Source organism: Lissotriton vulgaris, chromosome 1_1, assembly GCF_964263255.1.
Source record: "Lissotriton vulgaris chromosome 1_1, aLisVul1.2, whole genome shotgun sequence".
Taxonomy (NCBI): domain Eukaryota; kingdom Metazoa; phylum Chordata; class Amphibia; order Caudata; family Salamandridae; genus Lissotriton; species Lissotriton vulgaris.
Genome location: NC_141685.1, coordinates 1,206,030,953 through 1,206,044,918, shown reverse-complemented (window position 1 = coordinate 1,206,044,918; position 13,966 = coordinate 1,206,030,953).

Genomic DNA, 13,966 nt, shown 5'->3' with positions numbered 1-13,966 from the left:
ATACGTCAGTTTGGCGCCGGCAGATGCTTCAGTAATACTGACATATCTGTCATTCCTTGAGACACGATGAGTCGGACAGTAAATATGACACAAACATCATGTCATAAGGAGGGCGCAGTGAAAGCAGTGGCTTCGCTGTTTTCAACAGTTTTCATAAATACGGCCCTAAGAACATACTGGGACAAAAGCTGCTCTTAAAGATGACAGCAATATTTCAGCTTCTGCCTATAATTGCAGATTTCTAATGGACGTTGGTGGCACTACAGTGTTAACCAGCTCGTTTATATCTGTATTCATTTCAAAACACTTTTATTGCATTCCAACTGATTATTTTAATTGACTGTTCACTATATAGCGTTTTTCTTGCACTTGCATAGTATATTTTACTTACCTGCACTTTTATGGCTGACATGTCGAAATAAAGATGTATCATGATGTTGATGACATTGATGATAAATGCTATAAACCACTGCTACTTGCGTTCTGTGTATTTGTGTTGTTCTCTTGTTCTGCAATAGTCTTTATTTATCTGACTGACATGATATCACACAATGTGGTGTTCTGGCATAATACAAATTTTGCCCGGGCCTGAAAATGAATTGTTCACATCAGAAAGAGGAAGTCCATTGGGTTTGTATTTGGTCAACTGATGTACACTATACTTACCCCAAATAGGGTGAAAAATCAAAGTGCAATTGTGGCATGTCTCAGACCAGCAACCTCCCAGTGTTTGTAAATCTCTGATAGTCTGTCCATAGACCCATGAAGTTATGATGAAAGACATAAATACGAACTGTCACCACTTAGAAGATACTTCAGACACAGCTTCTTTTCTCAGTTTGGCAGGTATCTTCTATCGGGGTGGAATCTCATTTAGCAGACAGCCTTGTTGACATCTTACAAGTGTATAAACAATGTCATTTGCTTACTCACAGTCATGAATTTGGCAATGAAAAGATTCAAATGTTAAATAAATATGGGTTTGATTGATCAGAAATAATGATGAATTTTAAAATACAACAATTACAACGATTATAATTCCTAAGTGCTTCCTAAGTGAGAAATAGCAGTGTTGTGAAATGAAAGTGTAAGAGGATTGGGCCCATGGAAGATTTTCAGGATATTCAGAAGAATTAATATTAAATTCAAACTGGTTTGATTAATTTAGGTATCGATAATCATGAAAATTACCCACTGCTCGGTTCCTCATGGACCATTGGTTTATTGTACAGTGAAGTTGTCAGAAACGTCTAAAACCCCTAGAGAGTCTCAGTGGGAATATGTCTACAAATAGGAAATAACAATAAGGGGTAATAAACGTTACATTAAACTGATATTGGCCTGCTTCCCATGCTCGTGCCTGCCCACAACATGCCAGGGTCCTGAATGAACATAAAATGTATACGATAATAATGCACCTCCAAATGTACATAATAAGGGTACTGCAAGCCACAGCTGTGTTCCATGATTATAGAAAGGCACAATGTCGCAAAGTGTGCATTTATAAGTCAACGGAACCCAGGAGTGGTATTTTATCCCTGACAATGTGCGTGGTTCTCTATTTATTCACATGGCTCTTAAAGTTTTCTATTGTGGCATGAGTAGTTGAGCCGTTCTCATTTGTTTCCTTGTATTACTGTAACGTATAGCTTCCTATTATCTTTTGGTAGAGGATTGCAAGTCTTAAAATGCATGTAAACATATGGCCTGGCAGCACTGCTCATGTTTGACCCCCAAGAAATTGAGGGAAGTGCATTTTTCAAAGACTCTTTTTGCTCTCAAGCCTTTTGATGTTGACAGAAGAGAAAACAAACTGTGTATTTACATCACACTATGGGCCTTATTTATGAGGCTGTGCGTCACTTTTACGCCGCCGGTGCGTCACTTTTTGTGATGCACCAGTGGCGTAAAAAATGCGTCTTGGTGCGCCATTTTTACAAAGTGAGGCATCTAGGTAGATGCGTCACTTTGTAAACCCCTGCGCCACATTATACCTGCGCCAGGTATAATGTATGCAAGGGGGGCGTATTCACTGCACCACTTCTAGGATGCAAATGCGTCAATATCTTATGCCTGCCTCACAGCAGGCGTAAGACTGACGCAGGCCCTTTCACATGGGGCTTGCCCCATGTGAAAGGACGCATTGCTGGAGTTGCGTCACTTTTGTGACACACTCCAACAATGCGTCACTTTTGCGCCATACAGATACGTGAGAAATACTGACGTATCTGTAACTCCTTGCGCAATGATGCGTCATACTGTAAATATGACGCATCATTGGTGTCGCAAGGAGGACGCAATGAAAAGTGACGCATCGCTGTTTTCACGCAGCGATGCGTCACTTTTCATAAATGAGTCCCTATATGCTTTAATATATACACACTTGATGTCACGGGTTCAATTGAAGAATGTTAAAGGGGTGCTAGATGCAGGCAACTCCTGGGCCTTGACACCACTGCAAACTTACTACTTTCTGAATCCGGCTCCAGAAGTCAGTGGAACTCCACCTCTCAGTCTGCAGCTTCCACTATTGCTTAGGAGAAGTAGGTGATGGGACAGATTTAGTGCAAGTCCTAGCCTACACAGTGTGGCGAATGTATCACTGCTGCTGCTGACAACATTCCTTCCACTTGCAGAGAGAGCCAAGGGGAATTAAAGCAAATTCTGAAACATAAAGAGAAACTTTTGTCCACAACATTGTCCACCTCTGCAGGCCGGAAGGAAGAGGGTCATCAAGTGTGCCTCCCAACAGCTGGGTCTCACTTTTGCGTGTGTTCCACTTTATTCATCTTCCACATACCTAAAACAAGTAGTTTTTCTACGCAGACTTTTTCACCCAAAATACCCTCAGAAGTACAGCATGATCTGGGTGTCTTCAGTATACATATATTGTGGTTGCGTCTATCCAAAGAAGCATCAAGGTTCATCAATTGCCCCATGAATATTAGATGTGGATCACTTAGTTAAATTATCCAGTGAAGATTTTGGCTTGATCTTTCCAGTTGATTAAATGGCCACATTTAAAATGAGCAGAGAACAAACTGTTGTATAACTCTGACAGTTGTCAATTACAGCTTAAACGACTAGCCTAAAACATGTTAATTCAGAGGTTCTTTTTAGAAACTCTGAAATAATTTTCAGCAAAAATGATTTTGCCTTCCCGTCCCACCACGCCAAACTCCGATTGCGTTTTTTATCCATTCGAAATGAGTTTTAACATAATTAACGTAATTTAATCCATTTATAATTCACAGTCTGTCTACAGCCTAAATAAATGTGACAGCAGACAGAAGAAGCAATAGAAACACAAATTACTGATGTGAAAAAAATTCTAAGCAGTAATAAGGAAATGAAGAGCACAATATTTGTCGCAATTTTTTCCGGCAGCTCTTCCTGCTTCCAGTGTTTACACTACACTGATACACAAGCTGAGCAAGATTATTTAAACATGATTATTACTCTAGACAGTAAACACAACCATGGTCATGTTTCTTAGGGCAGCATTTTCAGCAAAATTAATAACATCTGTTAACATTCTGTACTAAAGAATGCTTAATGAATATTTTCAAAATAGGCGACAAAAACTATTCAGCATGTTAACTTATTAATAAAGCATTGTAAATGTATATAATTTAATAAACCACACTTAATAACATTATACATAAATCAGGGTAACTTTGATCTTCTTAAAAACAATATATTATTTTAAAACATACTACATGTTTGTTTCTTGGTGGTTTTAGTGGAAAAATACTCTGTGTCACCTCAATCTCCTGTTTGCTCATATCCGGGTATATTTTTCCTCTTTCCATGGTTTGGTGAACTTTTTAAAAGTACAACAAAGGATACCTTACAGCACTTCTTAACCTACAGTGAATTATTAAGAGGGAGAGAAGAAGTACAAGGTGGGACCCAGGAAGTGATTGTCAATAGAACATGCACCGGGATCAGCAAAGGACAATGTAGGAAAATCCTGATGGCAATTGTCCTTGCTAGTTGAGTCAAACAAAATTAACTGTCGTTGTTGGTCGCATTTAGGTACAGAACCTTTAAGGGACAATGCCGGCCAATAATACTTTAAAAAAAGGGATTTTAAGTTGGTTTAACCCCTTCGCTGTTAGGCCTTCTCCCCCCTGTGCTAAGCCTTTTTTTGGCTATTTGGGGTAGTTCAGTCTTAGGCCCCTGTAACTTTTTGACCACATATGGCATCCACACCTAAATTATGTCCTTTTCTTCAGACTTCATGGGGATTTCAAAGATACCCAGGGTTTGTGGAAAGGGGCGACCATTCGGTCCCCCCGAACGTATGGTGGAGTACCACGATCCCCCCGGGAAGCCATCTTGGGCGGGAGGCGAGTCTCGGCTGGTATGCCCGAAGCGGCGTAGCCGGGGCGCGCCTTTTCCCGCCCTGGAGTGGGCTGGCCTAGACACTGACGCGGCCGGGCCACGCCCTCGGGGCAGGCCGGGGCGGGTTTACGCCCGCCCTGAAGACGGATAAAAGGAGCAACAAGCCAAGGGAGCATCCTCTTGTTCCTGTGCTCTGAAGCTGCACCACCTCGCTGCACGTGAGCTCGAGACGGAACGAAGAGCCAATTTTGAGCGTTATAATCTTCTTGTTTGTTTTGCAGATACTCTGTCGGAGAATGCCTAAAAAGGCGGGAAAACGAATGACTACCGAGCAGATGCTGCGAGTTCTCATGAAAGAGGTAACCGACCTAAAGAAGCGAATGGCGGAGAAAGACGAGGAAGGGGGGCCGAAACGTCCTCTGGCGGGAACAGCTCCAGGGGGAAAAGGCAAGAGGCCCAGGAGGGGAACAGCTGGGGGAGACGTCCCAGCTCCCTGTACTCCGCTCGAAGCACCCACTCCGGTCCCGGAGGAAGGAAATCCGATTCCCGTAGTGGTCACCCCCGTGTCCGGGGAGGATATGCCGCCCGAGCTGGTAGCACAATTAGCAGCGTGGTTGGGTAAAGGTAGCAAGGGCGCCACGGCTGATGATGCGCAGGTGTTGATGAAACAGCTGCGGGAAACAAGGGAAGCGACGAAGGCACCATCGCCGGATGCGGCTGTTGAGAAACCATCAGGGTCAAGTCCAGTCGCAGATACAGCTTCCGGTTCAGGTAAGCGGCCATTGCCGATTGCGAGGGATGAGTCGGCACCCTCTCGAAGGGAAAGGTTGGGTCAACATGTCCCTCTGGCTATCAAGGAGAAGATATGGGCAGGGGAGTATATAAACATTTTCTCGTTGCTTACCGATCATTATGAGATGGAGCATGTTAAGAGTCAAAAGGAGCTCATGCATCCGAGTGTTTGGCGCGCAAAGATGGCCGCCTTTAAGGTAAATGAAAACATTGGTAATTGGGGCAAAGCATGGGGGGTTTTTACATCCATCTTAGGTGAACGTAGGCCCGAATTGCTGCCCGAATTGCCGATTTATCAGTCACGGATCATGGGGTATTCAGTGTCTCATGAGGGCAACCATTGGTTTTGTTACGACAATGTTTTCAGAAAAGCAAAAGAGCATGATAAAAACTTAACTTGGGATTGTTATGATTCTGTGTCCTGGTCCAAAATGGAGGATTCAGGTATGTTGAAGGTGCCATTGGTAGGGAGTTACGTGGGTGAATCCTCCCGCCATTATGCGGGGACGCCCTTTCGATCAGGTACGAGTAACGACAATCACTCGAGGCCGACCGGCAACGCAGGTAAAAGGGGGGTTTGTTGGAACTTCAACAGGGGGAAATGTACTAGGCCCCAGGGGTCATGCAAATGTAGGCACGAATGTGGGGGGTGCGGGCAATCATCCCATCCTGAGTCCATGTGCAGAGCCAAAACGGGTGATAACGGGGGTAGAGGAGGCGCCAAACAGGTCTGACATAGTCCGAGGGGCGCCTTTACCTACTCCGATTGATACCATGGCAATGATTCCCTGGCTCAGTGAATACCCGGATCACGCTTCCGCTGGGGTGTTACGGGACGGATTTTCGTATGGTTTCCGCATCCCAGTGAGGGAGTTTCAGGGTATAGCAAAATGTAAAAACCAGATATCGGTCTTACAGCATACGACCGTGGTACAGGAAAAGATCGGGAAAGAGGTGGCTCGAGGTCGAGTCGTCGGTCCATTTAATGTGCCACCAGTTGCTAACTTTGTTTGTTCCCCTTTAGGGGTGGTCCCCAAGAAGGACCCGGGTGAATTTCGGCTGATACATAACTTATCAGCCCCACGTGGTCTTTCCGTAAATGAGGCAATAGACCCGGAAGTGTGTTCGGTGCGGTACGCATCCTTCGATGAGGCCGTAGCCATATTGAATCGCCTAGGGCCCGGAGCGCTGATGGCGAAATGTGATATCGAGTCAGCGTTCCGGTTGCTCCCGGTACATCCAGACGATCAGCGTCTCCTGGGTTTCATGTTTCAGGGTCACTACTACATGGATAGGTGCATGCCGATGGGGTGCTCTATATCGTGTGCCTATTTCGAAAAGTTCAGTTGCTTCCTGCAATGGGTCTTCACAAGGAAGACGGGGTTTAAACATGTTATGCATTATCTCGATGACTTTTTGTTTCTGGGGGCAGCCGGGGATCCAGAATGTGGACAGGCTTTGACTGCATTTTGTGTCTTGATGACTCAATTTGGCGTGCCATTGGCACCAGGTAAGACTGTGGGTCCCTCGACTTGCCTTGAGTTTCTGGGGATCGAGCTCGATTCCAAAGAAGGTTGTTTTCGTTTACCAGATGACAAAGTGTTGAGATTCAGGGCATCCTTGCAGATGTGTATAAGTGAGTCTAAGGTGAAGCTACATCAATTACAGCAATTGGTGGGACAGTTGAATTTTGCCCTGAGAGTTATACCGATGGCCCGCCCCTTTTCTCGCTCGATCGCTCAAGCCATGGTCGGCCTGCGGGAGGGTCATCATCGCACAAGGCTCTCGGCAGAGGTTCGCCAGGACATGCGCATTTGGTTGGCATTTCTGGCGGATTTCAATGGTCGAATTGTCTGGAACAAACCGGCCGTGTCCTCTGAGGAGCTAGGGCTGTGGACAGATTCGGCAGGGAGCATTGGTTTTGGTGCCATATTCGGCACACAGTGGTCGGCACAAAAATGGCCGTCATGGTGGCATGATAGTGGTCTGACGAGCAACATTGCTTTCCTAGAACTTTTTCCCATACTGGTGGCCCTGAGAACTTGGCCTGAGGGGTTCAGAGATCACTCGGTGGTATTCTGGTCTGATAACATGACCGTGGTTGAGTGTATCAATAGCCAGGCAGCACGATGCAAATGGATTCTGAGATTGCTCAAGGAAATTGTGTTATTGTGTATGCAATTGAATGTACTATTTAGGGCACGACATGTCCCGGGGGTGATGAACCAAGCGGCTGATGCGCTTTCTCGTTTTCATATGCAGGCCTTCTGGGGTTTTCTGCCCACAGCGGACCCGGTGGCAGCACCCTTTCCCGAAGCTCTCTGGTCTCTCGGTGCCCAGAACTACAGGACCTCGTGGGAGAGAGTTTAGCACCCAGGACGAGGAAGGCATATGAAGGGGCGTTCCGTTCCTATTGGGCCTTTTTGGGGGCAGCTAGAGGGGAGCTTTGGGGTCAGGAGGAGTTGGTAGTGAAATTCCTGCTGTCGTTACGTCACGCAGGCAAATCAGTGGCTACGGCCCAGAGGCATCGGGCCGCCATTTCCTTTGTGGCTAGGGCTCATGGGATCCAGGACCCGACAGCGTCTTTCGTTGTACAAAAAGCGCTACGTGGGTGGCAACGCCTTGAGGGTCGCAGAGTAGATGAAAGGCGCCCGATAGGTTTGGATAGGTTGGCCCTGTTATTATCTAAACTCCCTGCAACATGTTCATCCCAGTATGAAACGGTGTTATTTCGAGCCGCTTTTACGCTGGCATTCCATGGGGCTATGCGAGTAAGCGAACTAGTGGCGAGGAACAAGCAGGATATGATGGGGGGACTGTGCCGAGAGCACGTTCAGATCAGAGGGGAGACGATGACTCTCTCGTTCGTCAGGTCCAAGACCGATCAGGGTGCAAGGGGTGATTGCATAATCATACAAAGGATACCCGGGTCCTCCATGTGCCCGGTGAGTTGTGTAGAGGAATATTTGGCACACAGAGTGGCTTCATGGGGGGGGACCTTGTTGAGACACGCTGACACCACCCCACTGACGAGGTTTCAGTTTCAGCGGGTGCTTGCGATGTCGATTACTGCTGCGGGCTTGAACCCGGGCGATTTTGGGACCCATTCCTTTCTGATAGGGGCTGCTACAGAGGCTACAGCCAGGGGTCTGAATGTCGAACAAGTTAAACGTGTGGGGCGTTGGTCCTCCAATTGTTATAAGAGGTATGTGCGGTTGCACATGTTGTGAAGCTGTAATGATGTACTCACGCTTCTTGTTTTGTTTGGTTTCAGTTGCGCAAGCCTACGAGGCGGGGCGGACTATGCAGTCGACCCAATACCGGGCCAGCGGTCAGACATCACCGGCTGTGAAAGAGGAGGTGTGGGTCGTGGGCCACTCATACGTGAGGTGTGCCGCGGACGTATTCAAAGCAGGTGATATGATTCACGTGGCTGGGGAATACGGGTACAGGGTGTCCTTCTACGGAAGGAGCGGACTCTGTATTGACCAGTTTCAATCATTTTTCGAGGGTTTGCTAGGGCGGACGAGGTCACCGCCGTCTATAGTCATAGTACATCTTGGGGGCAATGATTTGGTCACCACTGGTAGACGACTTCTTCTTGAGGCGATGCTTTCCACTGTAAGTTGGTTGGCGAGGAGAGTTCCAGGGTGCACGATTGCATGGTCACATATGATCCCACGAAAAGTATGGCGGGGGGCTATTTCTGTTTCGGCTCGGAATCATTCAGTAAGGAAAATTAATAACAAAGTGAGTAGATTGTTCCGTTCCAATACACTGCATTCTATTTCGCATGGTTGTATTACTGGTGACAGTATGTATTTGGGGGATGGTGTTCATTTGTCCCGGGTGGGGAACGAGTTACTCATAGGAGACTGTATAGCTTGGCTAAAGACTTTAAGACATGACCTTTAGGTAGGAGTGTTGTGGGGGGTCCGGATAGCCGGTCAACTATCCGGCCTGTGGCGGTAAGGTCATGATCGGTGAGCACTAATTGGAAGATCCCTATGAGTGGGCGTCACCCATTACGGATGGGAGCGCTCGAGGGAGGTGGCCATTGGCCCCTCAACGGGGTAGGCGGTCCCTTCTAAGGATGGGCCGCCGAAAGGAAAGGAAAGGCGGTCAAGGCCCCTTCCTGGGTAGGAGGGGCTACAGCCCCCTCCTGGAGAATTTCCCGGGGCCAGGTCATCTGCGACGGCAGATGCGGTAAGTTGTGTGGGGGTTTGGGGGGGGGTCTACGCTACCTTCTAGATACCTCACACGAGTCCTCGGACGACCTTTAAGTGGCGTCGAGTTTATTGGGGCCCCCGTCAAGTCAAGGGAAATTGGTAGTTGCACTCGAGGTACACCTCTGTGCGGTCGCCCCTCACAAGTGAGGGGGATATTTCTGGTTTAGGGATCTTGACACCGGTTACGACCTTGCCGTTGGCCCTTAAACGTTAGGATGTACAATTTCAAAATTTCAAGTTAAATGTTTTGTAGGATGTTAGTTCGGCTAGGAGAACCTTTGTATTAGAGAATATGTTAAGGTTAGCCAAACATCGCAATGTGGTAATGAAATTGTACATAATATGAAACTGTTATTTTAATGTTTTAATTTTGTTTCATATTTTAATAAATACGGCCGGGAGGGTCACTCCCTCCCGTCTTCCAAAAGTTCAGAACTGTTTCCGGTTTCCCATCCTTGGGGATTGTGTTGAGAGGGGGTGGCGGGTATCTCAGCCATATGGAAAGGGGCGACCATTCGGTCCCCCCGAACGTATGGTGGAGTACCACGATCCCCCCGGGAAGCCATCTTGGGCGGGAGGCGAGTCTCGGCTGGTATGCCCGAAGCGGCGTAGCCGGGGCGCGCCTTTTCCCGCCCTGGAGTGGGCTGGCCTAGACACTGACGCGGCCGGGCCACGCCCTCGGGGCAGGCCGGGGCGGGTTTACGCCCGCCCTGAAGACGGATAAAAGGAGCAACAAGCCAAGGGAGCATCCTCTTGTTCCTGTGCTCTGAAGCTGCACCACCTCGCTGCACGTGAGCTCGAGACGGAACGAAGAGCCAATTTTGACCCACCCACCAGCCCCTGAGGACAGCAAGTGGTTTGAATAAAATTTGATGTGGTAACTCTTTTGTTTGCAGGTGCCGGATTATTATCGTGATAACTGTGAATATGCAATAAAGAAATGGTCAATTGTTGGTATGTTTTGCAAATAAAGTAATCCTGCTCTAGTGTTGATCAGTAGCATGCTTTTAATAAAGTGGTTGCTTTTAACTGTCTTTTAAGTAATTAGTCATTTAGTTTAGAACTGTCGTATTTATTTTGGTCGGGCGGTAAGGTCATGATCAGTGAGCACTAATTGGAAGATCCCTATGAGTGGGCGTCACCCATTACGGATGGGAGCGCTCGAGGGAGGTGGCCATTGGCCCCTCAACGGGGTAGGCGGTCCCTTCTAAGGATGGGCCGCCGAAAGGAAAGGAAAGGCGGTCAAGGCCCCTTCCTGGGTAGGAGGGGCTACAGCCCCCTCCTGGAGAATTTCCCGGGGCCAGGTCATCTGCGACGGCAGATGCGGTAAGTTGTGTGGGGGTTTGGGGGGGGGTCTACGCTACCTTCTAGATACCTCACACGAGTCCTCGGACGACCTTTAAGTGGCGTCGAGTTTATTGGGGCCCCCGTCAAGTCAAGGGAAATTGGTAGTTGCACTCGAGGTACACCTCTGTGCGGTCGCCCCTCACAAGTGAGGGGGATATTTCTGGTTTAGGGATCTTGACACCGGTTACGACCTTGCCGTTGGCCCTTAAACGTTAGGATGTACAATTTCAAAATTTCAAGTTAAATGTTTTGTAGGATGTTAGTTCGGCTAGGAGAACCTTTGTATTAGAGAATATGTTAAGGTTAGCCAAACATCGCAATGTGGTAATGAAATTGTACATAATATGAAACTGTTATTTTAATGTTTTAATTTTGTTTCATATTTTAATAAATACGGCCGGGAGGGTCACTCCCTCCCGTCTTCCAAAAGTTCAGAACTGTTTCCGGTTTCCCATCCTTGGGGATTGTGTTGAGAGGGGGTGGCGGGTATCTCAGCCATATGGAAAGGGGCGACCATTCGGTCCCCCCGAACGTATGGTGGAGTACCACGATCCCCCCGGGAAGCCATCTTGGGCGGGAGGCGAGTCTCGGCTGGTATGCCCGAAGCGGCGTAGCCGGGGCGCGCCTTTTCCCGCCCTGGAGTGGGCTGGCCTAGACACTGACGCGGCCGGGCCACGCCCTCGGGGCAGGCCGGGGCGGGTTTACGCCCGCCCTGAAGACGGATAAAAGGAGCAACAAGCCAAGGGAGCATCCTCTTGTTCCTGTGCTCTGAAGCTGCACCACCTCGCTGCACGTGAGCTCGAGACGGAACGAAGAGCCAATTTTGACCCACCCACCAGCCCCTGAGGACAGCAAGTGGTTTGAATAAAATTTGATGTGGTAACTCTTTTGTTTGCAGGTGCCGGATTATTATCGTGATAACTGTGAATATGCAATAAAGAAATGGTCAATTGTTGGTATGTTTTGCAAATAAAGTAATCCTGCTCTAGTGTTGATCAGTAGCATGCTTTTAATAAAGTGGTTGCTTTTAACTGTCTTTTAAGTAATTAGTCATTTAGTTTAGAACTGTCGTATTTATTTTGGTCGGGCGGTAAGGTCATGATCAGTGAGCACTAATTGGAAGATCCCTATGAGTGGGCGTCACCCATTACGGATGGGAGCGCTCGAGGGAGGTGGCCATTGGCCCCTCAACGGGGTAGGCGGTCCCTTCTAAGGATGGGCCGCCGAAAGGAAAGGAAAGGCGGTCAAGGCCCCTTCCTGGGTAGGAGGGGCTACAGCCCCCTCCTGGAGAATTTCCCGGGGCCAGGTCATCTGCGACGGCAGATGCGGTAAGTTGTGTGGGGGTTTGGGGGGGGGTCTACGCTACCTTCTAGATACCTCACACGAGTCCTCGGACGACCTTTAAGTGGCGTCGAGTTTATTGGGGCCCCCGTCAAGTCAAGGGAAATTGGTAGTTGCACTCGAGGTACACCTCTGTGCGGTCGCCCCTCACAAGTGAGGGGGATATTTCTGGTTTAGGGATCTTGACACCGGTTACGACCTTGCCGTTGGCCCTTAAACGTTAGGATGTACAATTTCAAAATTTCAAGTTAAATGTTTTGTAGGATGTTAGTTCGGCTAGGAGAACCTTTGTATTAGAGAATATGTTAAGGTTAGCCAAACATCGCAATGTGGTAATGAAATTGTACATAATATGAAACTGTTATTTTAATGTTTTAATTTTGTTTCATATTTTAATAAATACGGCCGGGAGGGTCACTCCCTCCCGTCTTCCAAAAGTTCAGAACTGTTTCCGGTTTCCCATCCTTGGGGATTGTGTTGAGAGGGGGTGGCGGGTATCTCAGCCATATTGATTCCTCTGGAGGTGAGCCAGAAATTAACCAAAATACAGCTAAATATTTTGTTTTATTTGGAAAAATGGGAAAAAAGTGCTGCAAATTGTATCAACAAAGGGTTTATGGAGCTGAAATCACCATCTTCCCAGCTTTCAGGGACTGATAGACTTTGTCAGAAAACTAAAATTGTTTACAAAGTTTTGGCATTTTACTGGCACATAGCCTATTTTGCTATTTTTTGTACTTTTAACCTCCTTCCAATTAATGACAAAAATGGGTATGAAAGCAATAATGGATACTGGAAAGCTATACCCTTATGAAAAGTAGACACAATTCTAAATTCAGCAAGGGGTCATTTGTGTAGATGATTCAAGGTTTTCTTATAGCAACTAACAGTTGAAAATAGGAAAAATTGAAAATGAGTTTAAAAAATAGCCATCTGTGCCAACGTTTTCACCTGTACGTATGACAGATGTTTGAAAGTGATATACAGTTACATTCGCTGGACACTTTTGGTTGTGGCAATATATAGGGCTTGTAGGCTCACCAAGACCCTGAGGAACCTAGAGCCACTAACTAATCAGTGTCTTGTAATAGTTTTTTATTGTGTACCGGGTATATAGCAATTCAGTTCGGTAAATATAAATAGTGAAAAATTGGTATGAGAGACACCTATGTATTTCTGAAATGGGAAAAAATATAGAGTTTATAAACAGCAGCTATTTGCACATCTCCTAACTTGTGGGTACCCATACTAGCATGTGAATTATATGACATTTTTCAAAGTGACTTCTTTTTTACACATTGTCTTACATTTGGAAGGCAGAAATGCATTAAAAGTCAATATCTAATAAGAGTTGCTCTACAATTCGGTGTTCCCCTAAGTCTCCAGATAAACACGGGACCTCACTTGTGTAGGTAGGCCTAGTGCCAGCAACAGGAAGCGGCCCAAAACGCAATGTGGACACACCACATTTTTACTGTGAAAAGTGACCCTTTTTTTGCAAAGTAACTAGCTGCAGATATTGAACCCTAGCTCTGTCGGCACCTTGGGAAACCTAGCAAACCTAAACATTTTTGAAACCTATATGCCATGGGGAATCCAGGATGGGATGACTTGTCTGGCTCTCACCAGGTTCTGTTACTCAGAAACCTTGCAAACCTCAAACTTTGTCAAAAAACACATTTTCCTCACATGGAAAGTTCTGGAATCTGAGTGGATCCACAAAATTCCACCCATCCCGCAGTCCCCAAAGTCTTCTGACAAAAATGGTAACTCACTTGTGAGTAGGTGGGTCAAGTACCCCTGACAGGCAAGGGCCCTAAACGTATTGTGGAGACTTCAAAATGACCAATCATAAAACTACCTGGTTTTGCATGGGTGGCTCCTGGGATTTTGGGACCGGGCTCAGCGGC